Consider the following 19,448-nt stretch of genomic DNA (forward strand, 5'->3'; position numbering starts at 1 on the left):
TTCAGTAGCCGTTTGTTGTTACCGCTAGTATCAGTGAAATTGCAAATTGGTCAGATTGTCAAGCTTGAAGAGATTCTATTCGGAACGTGTCCCTCACGCGCCCGGCATTATACTTGTCGACATTTCACGTGCCGACGCATAAGCACTTCTTCGTCATGAGAATAGACGATGTATCTATATATGTTCAGATTATTGTTTTGTGTTCATTATGTTTTATTGGATCAACTTAGTCCAATACCTTAGTACATTCGATGCATCCATGGTAATAATAAATAAATAAAATAATAGAATAGCTATATTATGACGATGACCATTTGCCTTGGTATCTTCTGCATGCATTTTCATGATCCATTGATGCATCGAATGCATCAATTGATATTTCTCAAATAGTTCAGTGACTTAACCGGAGCATGCATTTCGAGTTCATGGTATTTCCATGATTCATGTTACCAATCTTTTGTGGATTGGTCTAGCATGTTTATGTTCAATCGTTATGCTGTGGAACTGTGCCCACCTTGTTCCAAACGACGCCATTTTCATGTGGTTGAATTGAGTAACGGTGTTGTTAGTGAAACTGTTATCCTTCATAATTTCTATACTGTAGATTCATAATTTCTATACTGTAGATTCATAATTTAAATACAATATATTCATAATTTATATAAAGTAAAATCATAATTCCTATACTGTAGATTCATAATATCTGTACTGTAGATTCATAATTTCTAAACTGTATAGTTATCAAATTATGAACATATAGTTCAGTGATTTGTGAATACAGAGTTCAACAATTGAAAATATGAACATATAGCTCTATAATTATGAACATATATTTATAAAATTATGAACATATAACTTTATCACATGTTCACAAATCTAATACTTGTAGATTCATATTTTCTATATTGTAGATTCATAATTTCTAAACTGTGCGATTGCGAACAGAGAAATGCCGTTAACCGCAAGTCAAAAACAATTTTTAAAAAAATTAGAACGGCGTCGTTTTTCCGTTGTGAAACTGTGCCCACCTTGCATAGCATAATTTGCCGTTTATGTTACAACCTACTCCAAAAACTCAATAAAGATGGTATACTTTTTAAAAACTTAAAAAAAATAAAAAATTATTTCAGTAATTTGTATACACAATCAAACTACCAATAACACAAAGTACATACAAACTAAGCGAGAATTTGAAAATCAAAAGTGTTATTATGGAATATATTTAATATTTAATATTTTTTATGGAATTTTGTTAAAATAACTTTTACCTGGCATGCATCTTTTTGGAAAAAAAAAAAAAAAAAAAAAAAAAAGGAAAGTGGACCTATTTTTATCCTTTTTTTTTTTATTTACTTACATGCATCATATTATTGATTTATCTTTTTTTATGTTTACTCACAAAGAAATCACACCATTACTCCTCAGCATATATGGCTTCACTGACCAAAAGTGCATAACATACCATCTTGCTTCATTGATCAAAAGTGCATAACGTGCCATCATTATACCGTGGATCATAGTCCATATTTGTAAGATAGACTATAGACCACTTATATACAAATACATTTTCAATGTACTATAGATTCATTTTTAATATACTACCTAAAAATGGACATATATTACACTAAAAATAAACATTCGATATATTAAAAAGAACATTTTATTAGTGATCCTCGGTATAATTTGCCCATAACATGTGCATAACATGCAATCATTACACTGTGGATCATGATGCACATTGTAAGGTGGACCACTGACATACATCTATATTTGTAATGTACTAAAAGTTCATTTATAGCTTGTTTGGTTCACTGGAAAATATTTGAAAGGAAATGGAATTGAAATTCCATGGAAAATAAATTCTAAGAAAATAAATTCCATTGTTTGGTTGGTGGAAAAGAAATTACTGAATATGAGTTCCATTGTTTGGTTGAGTTTGAAATGGTAAAGAATAATGATTACAATGACAAATATAACCCTACACAACAATAATAATAATATAATAATAATGAGAGTAATTAATACAGAATGATGAGGGTAAAATTGTCATATTAGTTTTCCATGGAAAACAAAATACCTAGTATGAGCTAGGAATTTGTTTTCCTCATTCTCAAGGAAAACATTTTCCAATCATCCAACCAAACAACATAAAACATCATTTTCCTTCACCTTTAGGAAAACATTTTCCATGAAAAATGTTTTCCATCCAACCAAACAACATAAAACATCATTTTCCTTCACCTTTAGGAAAACATTTTCCATGGAAAATGTTTTCCATCCAACCAAACACCCCCTTAGTGTATTGCAAATATATTTTTAGTATAAGACCTAAAAATAATCATATATTACATTAAAAATGAACATTTAGTATGGTAAAATGGAAATTTATCAATGGTCCACGGTATAATTTGCCTGTAACATGAGGGTCATAATGTGCATTCAGTCAAAACAGACTTGCCAGATAAGCTGTTGACTTGTTAAGATCAACAATACACTCCAAAAATAAAATTTAAAAAAAATGATAATAAACAAATGGGTATTGGTTGCTTAATGTGTGCTGAAAAAATGAGAGCATTTACAGAATGCTAAGCATCTATTGCACGTTCCAAGAGACTAAAAGGAAATTGGGGGGAAAGATAAGCCAGAAGGTGATGTCAAGAAAGTAAGATTGGGTATGTGTGGCTGTGAGTGGATGATCCCTACATTCCCAGAAACTTCAAATCTTGTTCTTTCCTTATCGCAACCGCATATATACACAGAGAAGAATAAATTTGAAAAATTTTGCATCACAAACAAATAATCCCACTGTTGTCAAATGGACAGATTGGATAAAGTGTGAATGAACAACTGTGGGTTTAAAAAAGTGGGCAACACATATCTGGAAACGACTTTTTTGTAGTCTAGTGATCGATATCTTAAGTTGGAGGTCACAGATTCAATCTCCGTTCTATCTTAAATGCACCAAACAACAAATAGATGGCAGCTAGGCAGCAGGCAATACCAAATGGAGCAGAGCATTCAACATAAATTATATGATTCATTACTGCACTAGCAAATATGAACTCAAACTCGGTTCACTGCCTGTACTGAACCTCACCTTTACTAAGAACTGCAGCCTTGACCTGTAAGAAAAATGAAACCAATCAAACCACAGTAGTCAGCATGTGCCCCACAGGATGTGTATAGAAATTCCAAACGTCTCATGTCCCGAGGCATGAGAATGCAGCTACCTTCATGTCCCGAGGCATGGGAATGCAGCTACCTTCATGTCCCGAGGCATGGGAATGCAGCTACCTTCATGTCCGAGGCATGTGCCCCTTAAAATTCTACTTGACACAATCAATATTAGTCTCAGACCATAAAAAATACACAGGTATACGTAACAGAATAGAACAAACCAGTTAATCTAATTGGCAAGGCAACAAAGTTCAGTAGCAAGCTCCTGAATATCTGTAGCAATTGCTTGATCATCATCAGAATCTTCACAAGCTTCAGAGTTTAAGAAGGCCATATATATATATATATATACACAAGATATACCCAAATGAGGAATTTGCTTTCAATCAACTCCGGGTTCTTCCAAATATACATCTAATTGTGATCTAATGATAGCAGACACAATCTTAATCTGAAATACATCAAAACTCTTTCAAATCATCCTCCATTCCACTATCAGCTTCACTTTTGACAACTGTTTCCATTTAAGAGTATTAATTGTTGATGCAACACCAGAATATTCAACAATTTCCTGTTATATGTTCTAGCTTTTTGTAAAGCAAAATCTGACAAAGACAATTTTGTGTTTAGGGTCAATTGCCAGCACCGTTCTGCAATCTTCCCAATCCTGATCAAATTTTAGGCTCATTGCATCTGCCATTTCGCTATTATGAGAGTAAGAAGCTTCATCTCTTCTTGAATTTTCAATTTTATCTTCCATGGATCTGAAAACTATGGATCCGCAGCGGGATAACCACGGAGAACATACTAAATCGATTACAATATACTTTGAAGAACACTGCGCCAATCCACTCAAATTGTTTGAACCTTTAACTCCTCAAGTTTGATCATTCTTTCATCGTGATATGAAATAATTACTTTGAGAAAACCTAGCTTCATCATGAGAACAAAAAAATGTCACGGTAGATTGAAGCTTATACTGAACTTGAATAGAAAAGAACAGACAAGTAGATACCAGAAGTTTCGTAGGATTGGGTTTAGGGTTCTTCCGCAATTGAAGCTTTTACGGATCGGTTTTCATGTGTTGCATTTCCACAATTCAAAGGATGCTTCTGCGCAACGGGGGAGACAAAGATGGCGTAAGCAAAATATCGGAACTACATCGTTTTATTGAAATATAATTCGTCAAAATTCCACCAAATAAAATAATGTCAAAATTATCTCAGTTCTACCTAGCCTTTTTTTTTTTGTTTTGTTTTTTGGTTGGAAGCATAGAGAAAACTATCATTCTTTCATCATATCCAACCGCAAAACAGCAAGGATAAGCGAAGAAAAAAAAAAAGAATGAAGAACCGTTCTATATAATTTATTGAGTTAATTTTATTTTTATTCTAAATTTATAGGTGTGAATCCATTTTTAATCTATTTTATCATAATATCCACATTTGGTCATTGTAATATTGTGACATGATATTTTTTGTTCTTTATTAACAAAACAATTTTAATGCGATTAAATACAAAAGCATGTCAGTCTTCAATTACGATTTTTTTTAAATAAACATACAAATATAGCAAGGTCAACTCACTGTGTATAAAAATGATCGAAATATATTTGTATTTAACGATATTTCAACGATTTTGTTGACCACAAAAAAAAAAAAAAAAAAAAAAAAAAAAATTGTCATCGCACAATAATACGATGACCAAATGTGAATGTTATGATAAAAATGGATTAAAAGTAAATTGCGACTTATAAATATAGGAACAAAAATGGATTTAACTCTAATTTATTATAGAAGCGATTTGCCTAGCTAACACATAAGACACTTGATGATCATTTAACCAAAAAAAAAAAATTAAACGATGAAAATTATTCATCATTTCTTTAATATCATTAAGAAGCAAGACAACAGTATATGAGACTATAGCCAACTACATTTTTTTTGGGATCAGTGGGATGGAAATCCTCAATATGACCTACTGTCTTATCACATTGGCATATCGTTATCTAATGATATCCATAGAATCACTGATATAGATGAGGATACGATATATCTGAATGAATAATAATGAGTCTGTACAGGAGTATATATAGTAGTGAATAGTAAACCTATTACAAGACGAATACTAATAATAATAGGTAACGAACACTAATTACTAATAATAATAGGTAACGAACACTAATGATGATAGAGTCCTAATACTCCCCCTCAAGCACAAGGTGGACTAGCAACAACATTGAGCTTGCCACATAGAGTAGAGAAACGCGGACCAGGGAGAGCTTTAGTAAACACATCAGCGAGCTGATCCTTTGTGGAAATGAAGCTAACCTGCAACTCATTCTTCGCCACTTTGTCACGAACAAAGTGGTAATCAATTTCCACATGCTTCGTACGAGCATGGAACACCGGGTTGGAACAGAGATAAGTCGCACCCAAATTATCACACCAGAGAGTGGGAGGAGCAGCCAATGACACTCCAAGCTCGTGCAACAGAGAAACCAACCAGGTGACCTCCGCAGACACATCAGCCAGAGCCTTGTATTCAGCCTCTGTAGACGAACGAGCAACCGTGCGTTGCTTCCGACAAGACCAGGAAATCAGATTGCCACCAAGAAAAACCGCAAAACCACTAGTAGACTTCCTGTCAGCTGGATCACCAGCCCAGTCCGAATCCGAAAAGGCATGAACCGCAACAGAGGAGGAAGGACGAATAAAAAGACTAAAGTGCAGAGTTCCTTTTACATACCGCAAAACACGCATGAGCATAGCCCAATGCTCAGTGGTTGGAGAGTGCATATGCTGACAGACCCGATTCACGGCAAAAGAGAGATCCGGACGAGTAACAGTAAGATACTGTAGAGCCCCAGCAAGACTGCGATACTGCGTGGGATCCGCATAGGGAACCACAGAATCAGAAGAAGGTCGGGACACAAGAACCGGAGTAGCCAACGGTTTACAGTCCACCATACCTGCACGGCTCAAAATATCTCGCATGTATCGCTGCTGAGAAAGAAACAAACCACCATCCTTGGAGACCGTCTCAATGCCAAGAAAAAAAGACGGAGCACCCATGTCACGAATCTTAAACTCCGAGGCTAAGTCAGTAAGAAGCCGAGTAACACACGAAGCATCAGACCCCATAACAAGGATATCATCAACATAGACAAGCAAATATAAACAAATAGAGGCACGCGTATAGATGAATAAAGAAACATCAATCTTGGAGGGTGAAAAACCAACCGACACCAAGAAAGCATGCAACCTATTGAACCACGCTCGAGGAGCCTGCTTAAGACCATAGAGTGACCTCTGTAACAAACACACATCATCCGGCCGTGACTGGTCTTCATAACCGGGCGGCTGTCTCATGTAAACTGTCTCTGCAAGATTACCATTGAGGATGGCGTTGTGAACATCCAACTGCCGAATGACCCAACCGTGAGAAACGGCTAAAGAGAGAAGAAGCAGTACGGTGGTGGGTTTGACAACAGGACTGAAAGTCTCAAAAAAATCTTGCCCAGCGACTTGATTGAAACCCTTTGCGACCAATCGAGCCTTGTGCCGCTCAATCGTGCCATCGGCCTTGCGCTTCGTTCTGAACACCCATTTGCACCCCACAACGTTCATGCCAGGTGTACGACTAACCAGACGCCAAGTGTGATTCTGGAGCAAGGCATTAAACTCAAGATCCATGGCCTCACGCCACTCCGGATACCGAACTGCCTGAGAATAACAAGTCGGTTCAGGAACAGTCATAAGAGCCACATGCTGCGTCGGTCCTTGAGAACGGGTTGCCATGACATGAGACCGAGGCTGAATAGGCTTCGCCGTACGGCGGCCTCGCTTGGGCGCAGTAGGAGCACCCGAGACCGCCCCTTCCGGAGCCGTAGCAGTCACGGTGCGAGAATCTGAACCAGCTGCGGCAGCCCCCGAATCCGCGTCCAACTCTGGATGAGGATCAGGTCCAGTGGGACAAACATCGGAGCCAACACCAACCCGAACGGCACCAACACCCCACGGCTCAACCGGGCGAGAGCTAGAGACCTGAGAAGGCATAGAAGAAGCAAACGGATATACGGTCTCATCAAACCGTACATGACGACAAATGAATACCTTGTTAGTAGCAGGATCTAAACAACGATAGCCACGAAACGAAGACGGATAACCAAGAAACACACACGGGGATGACCGATACTGCAACTTGTTACGATTGTACGGGCGCAACAGAGGATAACAGAGACAGCCAAACACACGTAAGAAGGAATAAGAAGGATTAGAATGATGCAAACGATAATGAGGACTGACATTGTCTAGAACTCGAGTAGGCATTTTATTGATGAGATAGACCGCAGTCTCAAAGGCATAATCCCAATATCGCTGTGGAACCGAAGCCTGAGCCAAGAGAGCCAGACCCGTTTCCACAACGTGACGATGCCGACGCTCAACTCTACCATTCTGCTCATGGGTATAGGCACAAGATTGCCTATGATTGATACCCAAAGAGACAAAAGTACGGTGCAACCGTTTATACTCTCCCCCTAAATCAGATTGTATAGAGACAATCTTACGACCATATGAACGCTCAACTAGTGACCGAAACTGCTCGAAGATAGCATACACATCAGTTTTTAATCGCATAGGATAAAACCATACATAGCGTGTGTAGTCATCAACAAACAAAACAAAATAACGAAAACCACTGACAGAAAGAAAAGGCGATGGGCCCCAAATATCAGTATAAATAAGCTCTAAAACATGCGACGTAGTAGTATTGACACGAGGCAAGGGAAACCGAGATGATTTCCCAAGCATACAAGCACGACATGACACCGAACTATTACTAAAACTAGAATCAATGGAACACGAATTCAAAATCTGTCGCAAGACACGAGGATGAGGGTGACCCAACCGACCATGCCAAACGTCAGAGGAGACACGCGAAGCCACTAACGCAGCGGGACTCGAACGAGAAACAGGCCAAGAATAGAGACCCCTCGAAGCCTGCCCTCTATACAGAACTTCCCTGGTTGAACGATCTTTCACAAAGAAACAATCAGGGTGAAATTCAAAGAATACATTATTATCACGGGCAAACCGTTGCATGGATAATAAAGACGCAGAAAGCCCAGGAACAAAAAGAACATCAGACAACCGAAACAGTGTTTTAGAAGAGGCTACCGAAGACGAACCAGTACCAACAATAGGTAAACACTTACCGTCACCAACACGAAGATGATCCGGACCGTTATAAGAGACCGTCGAGGACATCAAAGACGGATCTGGGGTGGCATGGTTCGACGCACCAGTGTCAGGAAACCATTGCTGAGTGCTAACCGAAGCCGCATCATCCACAGGATACGCAACATGCGCTCTCGGCCCCGGAGCTCCATCGTACCGGCGAAAGCACGAAGCGGCCGAATGGCCCTCGCCGGAGCAGATCTGACACTGGACAGCCCCGGCACCGCCACGACCACGGCCACGCCCTTTGCCGCGACCACGGCCGCGGTTGCCGCCTCCACGTTGCTGCCCGCCCGAACGGCCTCCACCTCGCTGAGCCGCCATGGCGACCGGAGCAGCAGCAACATCACCAGCTTCATCGGCACATATAAAAGCCTGCGAAACAAGAAAATCGGATAGCTCGGGCAGAGACACCGGAGCACCCCTTGTGAGCGACGCCACCAAAGGACGATATTCAGACCGCAAGCCTCGGAATATATACATATTCTGATCCTCTAGCGTCACCGGACGGCCGGCAAGCGCTAAATCCTCGATAAGCACCTACGCACGGCCAAGATAGTCCGGGATCGAAGCATCCCCCTGCCGTAATCCTTGCAACTCACCCACCAACCGGAGGGCATGAGCCCGTGTAGTCGAACCAAGAACCTGTTCGATTGCCAACCACAAATGCCGAGAAGTGGACTTACCGATTGCGAGGTGCATCATCTCGTCGGACAAGGATGAGATTAATAAGGAGAGCACGGCCTTATCTTGACGGAGCCATGCACTCCGAGTAGCGGAAGACAAAGCCGACGAAGGCACGGCAGGAACAGCTCCCTCGGCAGGCGGCACGGCAAGCGCGGTGATCGGCGGACATACCGAAGTACCATCGACAAAACCCAACAACCCTTGGCCATCCAAGAACAGAAGAAGCTGAGTACGCCAAAACAAAAAATTGCGGGATGTCAACTTGATGGAGACGAAGTGATGCGCCGAAGAGAAAGACACCCCCGACTGCAGCGGTGCAACAAGCGCGGCCTCGGAAACGGTCCGTTCAGAACTACCAACAGAGCCGTCATCAGATCCGAGGTGCGCCATTAGAGAGAGGAGAGAGAAACCTGCTGATACCAGATGAGGATACGATATATCTGAATGAATAATAATGAGTCTGTACAGGAGTATATATAGTAGTGAATAGTAAACCTATTACAAGACGAATACTAATAATAATAGGTAACGAACACTAATTACTAATAATAATAGGTAATGAACACTAATGATGATAGAGTCCTAATAATATAAACTCCAGTGGCATATCGTTATCTAATGACATCCATAGAATCACTAATATAAACTTCTTTATCTTAAGCAGGTGGCTTCTCAAACTCCCACCAATAGTGATTTCCATGAATGATCATATTCGCTAAGATATTCGTAACATAATTTTACTCGTGATAAATGTGAGTTAGCTTAGTATCACTATTGGCATGAATTCAATCTTTGTTATTATGTGGGTAGACCACTCGACCAAGCTAAATGCCTTTAAATATCTACTAAGTGTCACGCTGATTTGCATCACATATAAGTTATAAAATATTTTATAGTGTATTGATCGAATATTGAAGACACTTATTACATGTCCTTAATCCAAATCAACATAATACTACCACAAAATAAATACAATATGATTCTTATATTTAAACGTCACAATATATACTAATACTTTTCTAAAAAAATTCATGATATTATTAAAATTTTGATTGATAACATAAAATAATCCTGCAATCATCCCAAGTTGCACACTTGCCCCCACATGTGGCATACCTAAAGTCAAAGATGCCAATATGCGAATATTGTCATTTTGTGCCTTCGATCGGTCGGTCTGTCACTTGTTCTTTGGAACAACATTGTTCTTTCTTTGTTTTACTACTTTATAAGGGAAAGATTATGGCAAATTATGCTGTGCATCCGTATACCGATGCAAAAACGACGTCGTTTTTATAAAACGCGTGTCTCCCTTTAAAAAAAAATTTTGGTTCGAAACTATAATTCCATAATCGATGAACTATAATTCTATAATCGATGAACTATAATTCCATAATCGATGAACTATAATTCCATAATCTAATCTATGAACTAAAATTTTCAGAATGAATGAACTAAAATTTCAGAATATATGAACTAAAATTTCAGAATCGATGAACTATAATTCCATAATCGATGAACTATAGTTCCATAATCGATGAACTATAATTCCATAATCTATGAACTAAAATTCCATAATGAATGAACAAAATAATGTTGTTACTAGGAATCGAACCTGAATTTTTTTTTTTTTTAGGGGAGACACGCGTTTTTAATAAAACGACGTCGTTTTTGCATCTGTATGCACCATGCATGGTGCATACAGATGCACAGCATAACTATTCAAAGATTATTGGTTCACACTTCACATGATGGGCCTAGGACAAACCACAACTCCCTAATTTGATCCACCCCATACAACCAAGTATATTATTTGAGTATTGAAAGTATATTATTTTATATATACAATCAAATAATGTACATTCAATACACAAATAATCTTCTTTTAGTATTTTAAAAATGTATTTTATATTCTGAAAAAATACATTACTTGAGTATTAGAAGTGCATTATTTTGTATAATATACACTCAGACACTCAGTACACAAATAATATACTTTTAGTATATTAAAAACTTACTTTTTTTTTAATGATTCACATATAGCACTGTGTGGACCATAGTCCACATAATAATTCCCCAATCGTTATATCGCGGACCAGGGGTCCACAGCAATACACATGATTCATATTCATAATGCACAGAATTCATGTTTATAATACATTGACACATAAATACGATATAATAACATTAATTTTGTGCATTATCAACATGAATTTTGTGTATTATAAAGTCAAATTCTGTATATTAAACCAGGGTCCACTGTGGATCTTGGTCAACGATATAATTTTCCATAATTCTGTACCTCTCCGGCCCAAGAATATCAGAACTACAATTGTTTTCTGCTCTAGGATTTTAGTTCAATAGTTATGCTGTGAGAACGTGTTCACCATGCGCATGGTAAACACATGAGTAAATTCATAATTTCTATAATGTAGATTCATATATATATATATATATATATATATATATATATATATATATATATATATATATGAAAACGTAGATTCATAATTTTGTTTTTCATTTGTTGTTAACGAGATAGATCCATAATTTCTATGCTGTATATTCATAATTTTTGTACTGTAGATTCATAATTTCTATATCTATAATGTAGATCCATAATTTCTATACTGTAGATCCATAATTTCTGTACTGTAGATTCATAATTTCTATACTGTTGATTCATAATTTCTATATTGTTGATTCATAATTTTTGTACTGTAGATTCATAATAGCTGTAACAACAAATGAAAAACAAAATTATGAATCTATGTTTTTTTTTTTAAAATAAAAAAATTATGAATCTATAGTATAGAAATTATGGATCTACCCATGTGTTCACCATGGGCATGATGAACACGTTTCCACAGCATAATTTGCGATTTTAGTTGGGTTGGGCCTATCCTTAATTAAATTTCATGGGCTATTCATAGGGCCACGTTTGCTCTCAATTGTTACGTCGGAAATTGTGTCCACCTTGCAAGGTGGACACGGTTCTATGTTTATAATTACTGAACTCTATGTCCATAATCTTTGAACTTTATATTTACAAGTATTGAATTCTATATTCACAATTACAAAATTCTAAGTTCATAATTATAAAACTCTATAATCATAATTTTTGAACTTCATTTTCACAATTACAGAACTTTATGTTCATAATTATAGAATTCTATATTCATAATTATAGAACTCTATGTTCAGAAATTTTGAACTCTATATTCATAATTATGACACTTTTGAAATCGTGTCCACCTTGTAAGGTGGACACGATTCCACAACATAATTTGCCGTTTGCTCTCAATCATTATTATATGGACCATAGTCCATATAAGTTGTGTGGACCATATTTTGTTTACTGTAAAATAATGTACATTTAGTACAAAAATAATGTACATTGTATTCAGGAAATGTACATTATTTTTGTTCTGAGTGTACATTATATTGTATGTTAACATTGTGTTATAATTTGCAGTTTGCTCTTTGCTGGGCCTTCATTACCCATTGCTGCATATTGGGCCTTCTGGTGTTAACAGATGCAATATGTAACGTGTATAAAAGTACAAACTACAAAGGCACAAATGTCACATTTTGGACTGGTATCAGGTATGTAAGTCTTGCTCTTTGTTGGGCCGATTGCTGCATATTGGGCCATAAATCCAGTCCACCCAACAGATTATGGCAAATTATGTTGTGCATTCATGGTGTACACGGTTACAAAAACGACGTCGTTTTGACGTTTAATTTTTTTTTTTTTAAATTAGTTTCGATTGCCGTTAACGGCGTTATGTTGTACATAATTTGAATTATATATCCAGAATGAATTATATATATATCCAGAATGAATGAACGATATATCCAGAATGAATGAACTATATATCCAGAATGAATGAATGATATATCCAGAATGTTGTTTTCAAAAAAAATATATCCAGAATGAATGAACTATATATTTAGAATGAATGAACTATATAATTCAAATTATGCACAACATAACGCCATTAACAGCAATTTAAACTGATTTTTTTTTAAGCCAGACGTCAAAACGACGTCGATTTTGCAACCGCGTGCACCATGCATGGTGCATACAGTTGCACAACATAACGCTCCACAGATTACGTAAACCAGCATATGTATAAATATAATTTTTTGCATGAGATGCCCGCATGGGTAGCTCAACTGGTCATAGAGATGAAACTTTGGAAGAATGACCAGGGATCGAGTCTTACTAGCGGTAGTGTGGGAGCAACGCAGTGAGCACCGGTCTAGCCTAGCCTTTTGGAAGAATAATTTTTTGCATGACCTGCAGGTAGGGATGGCAATGGGTCGGGTGTGGGTCGGGGAGGGCTACATCCATCACCCGACCCACCTTATATTTTCTCCATCCACCCCCACCTCCAACCCGCATCGGGTGGACTTTTTCAGAACCCACCCCCACCCCACCGGGTGCGGGTGCCTACTACGGGTACCCACCACTTATCATCCTATTATGTTTTTCAAAAAATAATAGTTAAATTATTTACACATAATAAAAAAATAAAATCCATTAGTAATACTAAAATATAAATAATGGAAATATTTAAATATAATAACTAAATTGTTAATTTTAAAAAATAAACTTAGTAGTTTTGATATAAAAAATAGTAAAAAGATACACGAAGTTATATAAACTTTTATAAATAACTACATACTAGTACTTATTTTATTATTATATATAATATACACACACATGGTGGGTCGGGTGGGGTTCTAGGCGGATCTTGTACATAAAACCCGAATCCAACCCGACCCACCGCGGGTTTTCTTTTTTAAGACCCACCCCCGACCCACCACCCACCATCACAAAAAAAAAACCCGATCCATGCGGGGTGGATTCAGGTGGATATCCACGGGTCGGATTGAAATTGCCATCCCTACCTGCAGGCTACCGTTACTACCGAATAGACAGACATTGAGCAAACTATATTTAAGCCTCTAAGAAGAATATGTGCTACGTGTGTGTATATATAGGCTTTGGATCCCATGAGAACAAATTACTAAGGGAAAACTAAAGACAAATCTCAGCATTACACCTAGGGATGTTAGTGAACAGAGCTTTCGGCAAACTACTCGTGTTCGTGTTCGGTAAGCGTTCGTTTATGTTCGTTTGTTAAGGTAAACGAACCCTTAACAAACAAAAATTAGAGCTCGGTTAATAAACGACAGAGCTTGAACAGTTGTATGCTCGTTTGCTAAGAGATCATGAACAAACTCGTTTGTGTTCGTTTAATAATGTTCGTGAACAAGCTCGTTTAGTGTTTGTTTAATAATGTTCGCGAACATGAACGTAGATTATTTCTTGTTCACGAACGAATTGTGAGCATGAACATGTGCAGGTGTATGGTTATTAAAGGTTCACGAAAGTGCTCATGAACGTAAATCAACATGTTCGTGAACGTGTTCGCGAACATTGGCAAACACGTTCGCGACCGTGTTCGTTAACGTAAACGAACACGTTCGCGAACATTATCAAACACTAATGAACGTTTAACAAACGAACACGAACAGAATTTTCAAAAATCTTAACAAACGAACACGAACACCCCAAAATTCTTAACTAACGAACACGAACAACCTTCGTTCGTTTATGTTCGGTTCGTTAACAGTCCTAATTACATCTATACAAATTTAATGTTTCTGATCAAATTTTTTTAAAAAAAATGCGATGAAATTTTCGTAATTATCTTCAATTTCACTATGCAAATTTGAAGACTTAAATATGCAAATATGGTAAATTTTATAAAATCAGTGAAAAAACTAAATTCTAAATCTAAACCGTAAATGCTAGACTCTAAGTAGTAAAAAATGAACTATTAGACCAAATAAAACAAAAAACGCAGTCATAAAGTCTAAAATCGAAACCCTAAGTGCAATGTACTCTCGCATTTTTGCAAGTGCAATCTTTTAATACTAAATGTGCAAGCCCGAAAAATTGTGAAAATTGCATATTTCAATTCAAATTTGCATAGTAAAGTTGGTGATAACTATAAAAATACCACCACATTTATTTTTTAAATTCAGCTTTAGTCCATTCAATTTTGTCAGATGTAAAATTAAGATTAGATCTTAGTTTTCTCTTAAGGACTTGTTCTCCCGTATAATCTATATATAAAAGAGAAAATCTGAACATGCCATTGAAAGAGTTAATGTGGAATTTAATGATGTTTTGAAGTGATTGTACAACCCATGATAATGGGCATGTCAATGTCATAAATTCCACACACGTAAGTCGTCTTCTTCATATTTATAATGGAAGCCAAAATTGTATCCACTTTAATGTGCTGCTTCAATTCTGCATTTACCCTTCTCATTGCACCATTCTCCTTTTTTCTGCCAACCTCAAATTTTTAGTACACTTTCTCATTTATTCCCAACTCCATTGCTCATCCCCCCAGCCCTAAGATATATGTATATATTTATGACATTTTCCACATTTTTTTTTGGAATGACGAGATAACTTCGCAGCCATTATTTGAAAGTGTACATTAGGTAATCTTTATTTCTTTATAATAATTTACAAACAATAAGTGATAAGTAAACCACGATATAAAAACCTTATGTTCGGCATAAGGCCGTGAAAAAATAAATCTTTTATCACTTGTAGCAATATCCCAATACACTTTCCACTTTTGAATGGATTTAGCATCTTTTAGGTATAATATGCTTTATGATCTTATAATAATAATAATAACAACATCGAAAATGTGACCAAATGGTAAAACATGATTTTCGTATCAGAAGATCATATGTTCAATTCCTGTCTGTTCTCTCAGTTGAGAGTTGAGACTGTTGCAAATGGTCTTACATATAATTTACGGACTAATACACAATATTGAAGGTTACTTGAACTAATACACAAGAACAAAGTTTGTCCATAGATATCATCCAATAGTGGCAGCGAAAATAATAATAAAGTTGGGAAATGAAAGAAGAATCACATTTTGAATGCTGCGCCTAATGCCGAAGAAGAAATTAAAAGATGAAAAAAAAAAAAGAAGAAAAGAAATGGTATAAAGAAGATGAGGAAGGAGGAGGGTATAATGGGACCACAACACAATTATTACCAAATTAATCAAAGCTAGTAGGTAAGAGTGATAGAAAGGTAGGATTGCAGACAAAATATATGCCTCAGCTCTGTAATTGACAAAATCTCAAATTGCAAAATACTTGTATTTAACTGGGAAACACTTACCATGTGTGGAAGGTGGAGGGCCATATATATATATATATATATATATATATATATATATATATATATATATATATATATATATATTCTTGATAGCCATCTATAATTTATTCCAAATTCCATTCTTCTCCCTCCAAACCTTATAATATATTTTTATCATCATTTCATCATTTTAAATTCCAACTTGTTTAGAATATTATTAACTTTTATATTCTCCTCAATTTTTATTTTTATTTTAAAAAAACAACTGTTTTTAGTACATGTGAATTGTGAAGTAAGTCACTAACTATAGATTGTACTTATGGGTGTCCTTATTAAGAGCATCTATCTATAGATGAACAGATACTACAATGTAATACAGTTTCAGTGGAGACGATATTGACTCGTGTATCAACAAGTTGAGAAAGTATAGATGAACAGATACTACAATGCAATAGAATTAGTAGTACTAAAAAAAGCATCTATAAAGAGGATATTACTTTTGCCAGCTTAATTAGCTAAGTAAACTGAAAATGAAAAGGTTGTGCATTGCGCTTTGAGCCCAATAGGTTGCATGCTCACTACGTGGGCACATTATGCTGTGCATCCGTATGCACCATGCATGGTGCATACGGATGCAAAAACGACGTCGTTTTAATAAAACGCGCGTCTCCCCTTAAAAAAAAAAAATCAGGTTCGATTCCCAGCAACAACATATGAACTAAAATTTCATAATCGATGAACTATAATTCTATAATCGATGAACTATAATTCAATAATCTAATCTATGAACTAAAAATTCCAGAATGAATGAACTAAAATTCCATAATCTATAAACTAAAATTTCAGAATCGATGAACTACAATTCCATAATCGATGAACTATAATTCCATAATCAATGAACTATAATTCCATAATCTATGAACTATAATTCCAGAATGAATGAACAATATAATGTTGTTGCTGGGAATCGAACCTGAATTTTTTTTAAAGGGGAGACGTGCGTTTTTTAATAAAACGACGTCGTTTTGGCATCCGTATGCACCATGCATGGTGCATATGGATGCACAGCATAACGATTGCACTACGTGTGTGTTATTATGAGGTGTCAAAATTTAGGTGTTGGGGAAAATTATTATCCACTACATGAGATTTGAAAGTTATTCCATTTTAAGATTAGCTAGAATTTTTTTTTTTTTTTCCTTATAGCATAAGCAAAAACAAATGAAAATTGCTTTAACCGAGATCTCAAAACATTAACAAGTTCAACGTTGAGGATCTACCAAACCCCACAAGAAGGATATGAAAACAAACAAACACGAAATGAATGCCATGTAGTGTGTCCTACACTCGCATTTCCCTCTCTATGGATACAACGATCATGTAAAACCAACTCTTATGAAACAACTTCTGCACAACGGCACATACGCCACATACTATCGAGTAATTTTTTTTTGACACAAGTGTCAAATAGGTCCATCTATTATTACGAAGTGCTCAATTTTTTACTACGAACTAAATTAAGTGTCAAATAGGTCAATCTACGAATTAAATTTGTTCAATTGACATTTTTTACAGGTTAATAACAGGTTACCTATTTAATTATTAAAATAAATAAATAAATAAAATAAAAATAATACAGCCACCAGCTATCCTCGCGGACAGCCGGTGGCTGCCATTTCAAAGACAGTCGTGGTTGTCCGGCGAGGACAGTTGGTGACTGTATTCTTTTTTTTTTTTTAATAATTTTTAAAATATTTTGAAATTATTTTTTTAATAATTGAATTGGTAACCTGCAAAAAAAAAAAGTCAATTACCTGCAAAAAAAGTTAATTGAACAAATTTAGTAGGTAAGTGTGGTTAATTAGCCTTTAATTTAGTTCATGGTGGGAATTGAGCACTTGACAATAGTACATGGGCCTATTTGACACTTCTCCCTTTTTTTTTTCTTTACATAATCTAATCTACTTATGTCACGTTTGGTTCGCGAAATAGAGCTGGAATGGAATAGCATTTCCAATAATAAGTCTTTTCCTTTATTTGGTAAAATCTTCTATTCCCATGAACATTGTTCTTGGGAATGACCTATTCCCGATTCCGGGCTTCCCCTATTTTAAATTATTCCTGAGTTCTCAGGAATAGTCTAAAATTACTATTTCCTATATTACCCAAAAAATCTTAAACATGTACGGGAAGTAGAGAGGGAAGAGGAAGGCATTGTGGGGTGTTGCTGGTCTTGCATGAGGTCCTTGCTGCTGCCATGGCCGAAGACCGGAGGTTTGTTGAGAGAGAGAGAGAGGACGAAGGAGGCTGGGGCTTTGGGTGGATACTCGGCAAAGAGAAGAATGTGCGAGAGAATGCTTCACCTAGATTATGATTTAGGATAAGAATTCTAATTCTTAAGAATTGGGCTAAATATTTTGGGTTTATGTTATTTTAGATTATAAAATGTTATAATAATAATAATAATATATTTTTGTATAGGGGTATTTATGTCTTTTAAGTACATATTCCATTTCTATTCCTTAACTAACCAAACGTTGGAATACAAATCCTAAAGTCAATTCATTCAACGAACCAAACAACAGAATACAATTCCTATTCTATTCCTTACCTATTTCATTCCCTATGGAATAACATTCATATTCCTTCCAAACTGATTCCGTAAACCAAACAGGCCATTATAGTATCTGCTCAATATAAAATGTAAACATCATTGATTGGGATTAGACTTGAACTTCAAACCTTCCATTTATAAAAGTAACAGTAATGTCATCAAAACACTATGGATTAGTTTGTAATCATAGTGGGGGGAGGGGGAGGGGGAGATGAGCAATTTGCACCATAAATTGATCAAATAAACCCTAAAATAAAGTAAATGGGACAATTAAATAGGGTAACCAAATCAATGATATGATTCATACATGCCACCTAAATTATTTTTATGATGGGTCATAATCCCATCAAAGCTAACCCCAACTTGCCATGGTTGGGCACTTGTTTTAACCACAAGAATACAAACGAATATACATACAAGTTCTAGAACGTGGATTCTATACCAAATTTGACCTAACCTAACCTCACTGCATCTTCCATTACTCTATAGTTTATTAGCCCTCACCATGCCCAAAATTCACCAA

At 36.2% G+C, this 19,448-nt stretch overlaps 1 long non-coding RNA gene across 1 annotated transcript; it reads right to left on the reverse strand.

Moving 5' to 3' along the window:
* Positions 1-2,752: 2,752 nt before the first annotated feature.
* Positions 2,753-4,374, reverse strand: LOC109194021. Its single transcript, XR_002056360.1, has 2 exons — positions 3,231-4,374; positions 2,753-3,122 (listed from the first exon to the last, which is right to left on the reverse strand). It is a non-coding gene; the product is annotated as an uncharacterized LOC109194021 (long non-coding RNA).
* Positions 4,375-19,448: the final 15,074 nt, after the last annotated feature.

The sequence above is a fragment of the Ipomoea nil genome, unplaced genomic scaffold, assembly GCF_001879475.1.
Source record: "Ipomoea nil cultivar Tokyo-kokei standard unplaced genomic scaffold, Asagao_1.1 scaffold1932, whole genome shotgun sequence".
Taxonomy (NCBI): domain Eukaryota; kingdom Viridiplantae; phylum Streptophyta; class Magnoliopsida; order Solanales; family Convolvulaceae; genus Ipomoea; species Ipomoea nil.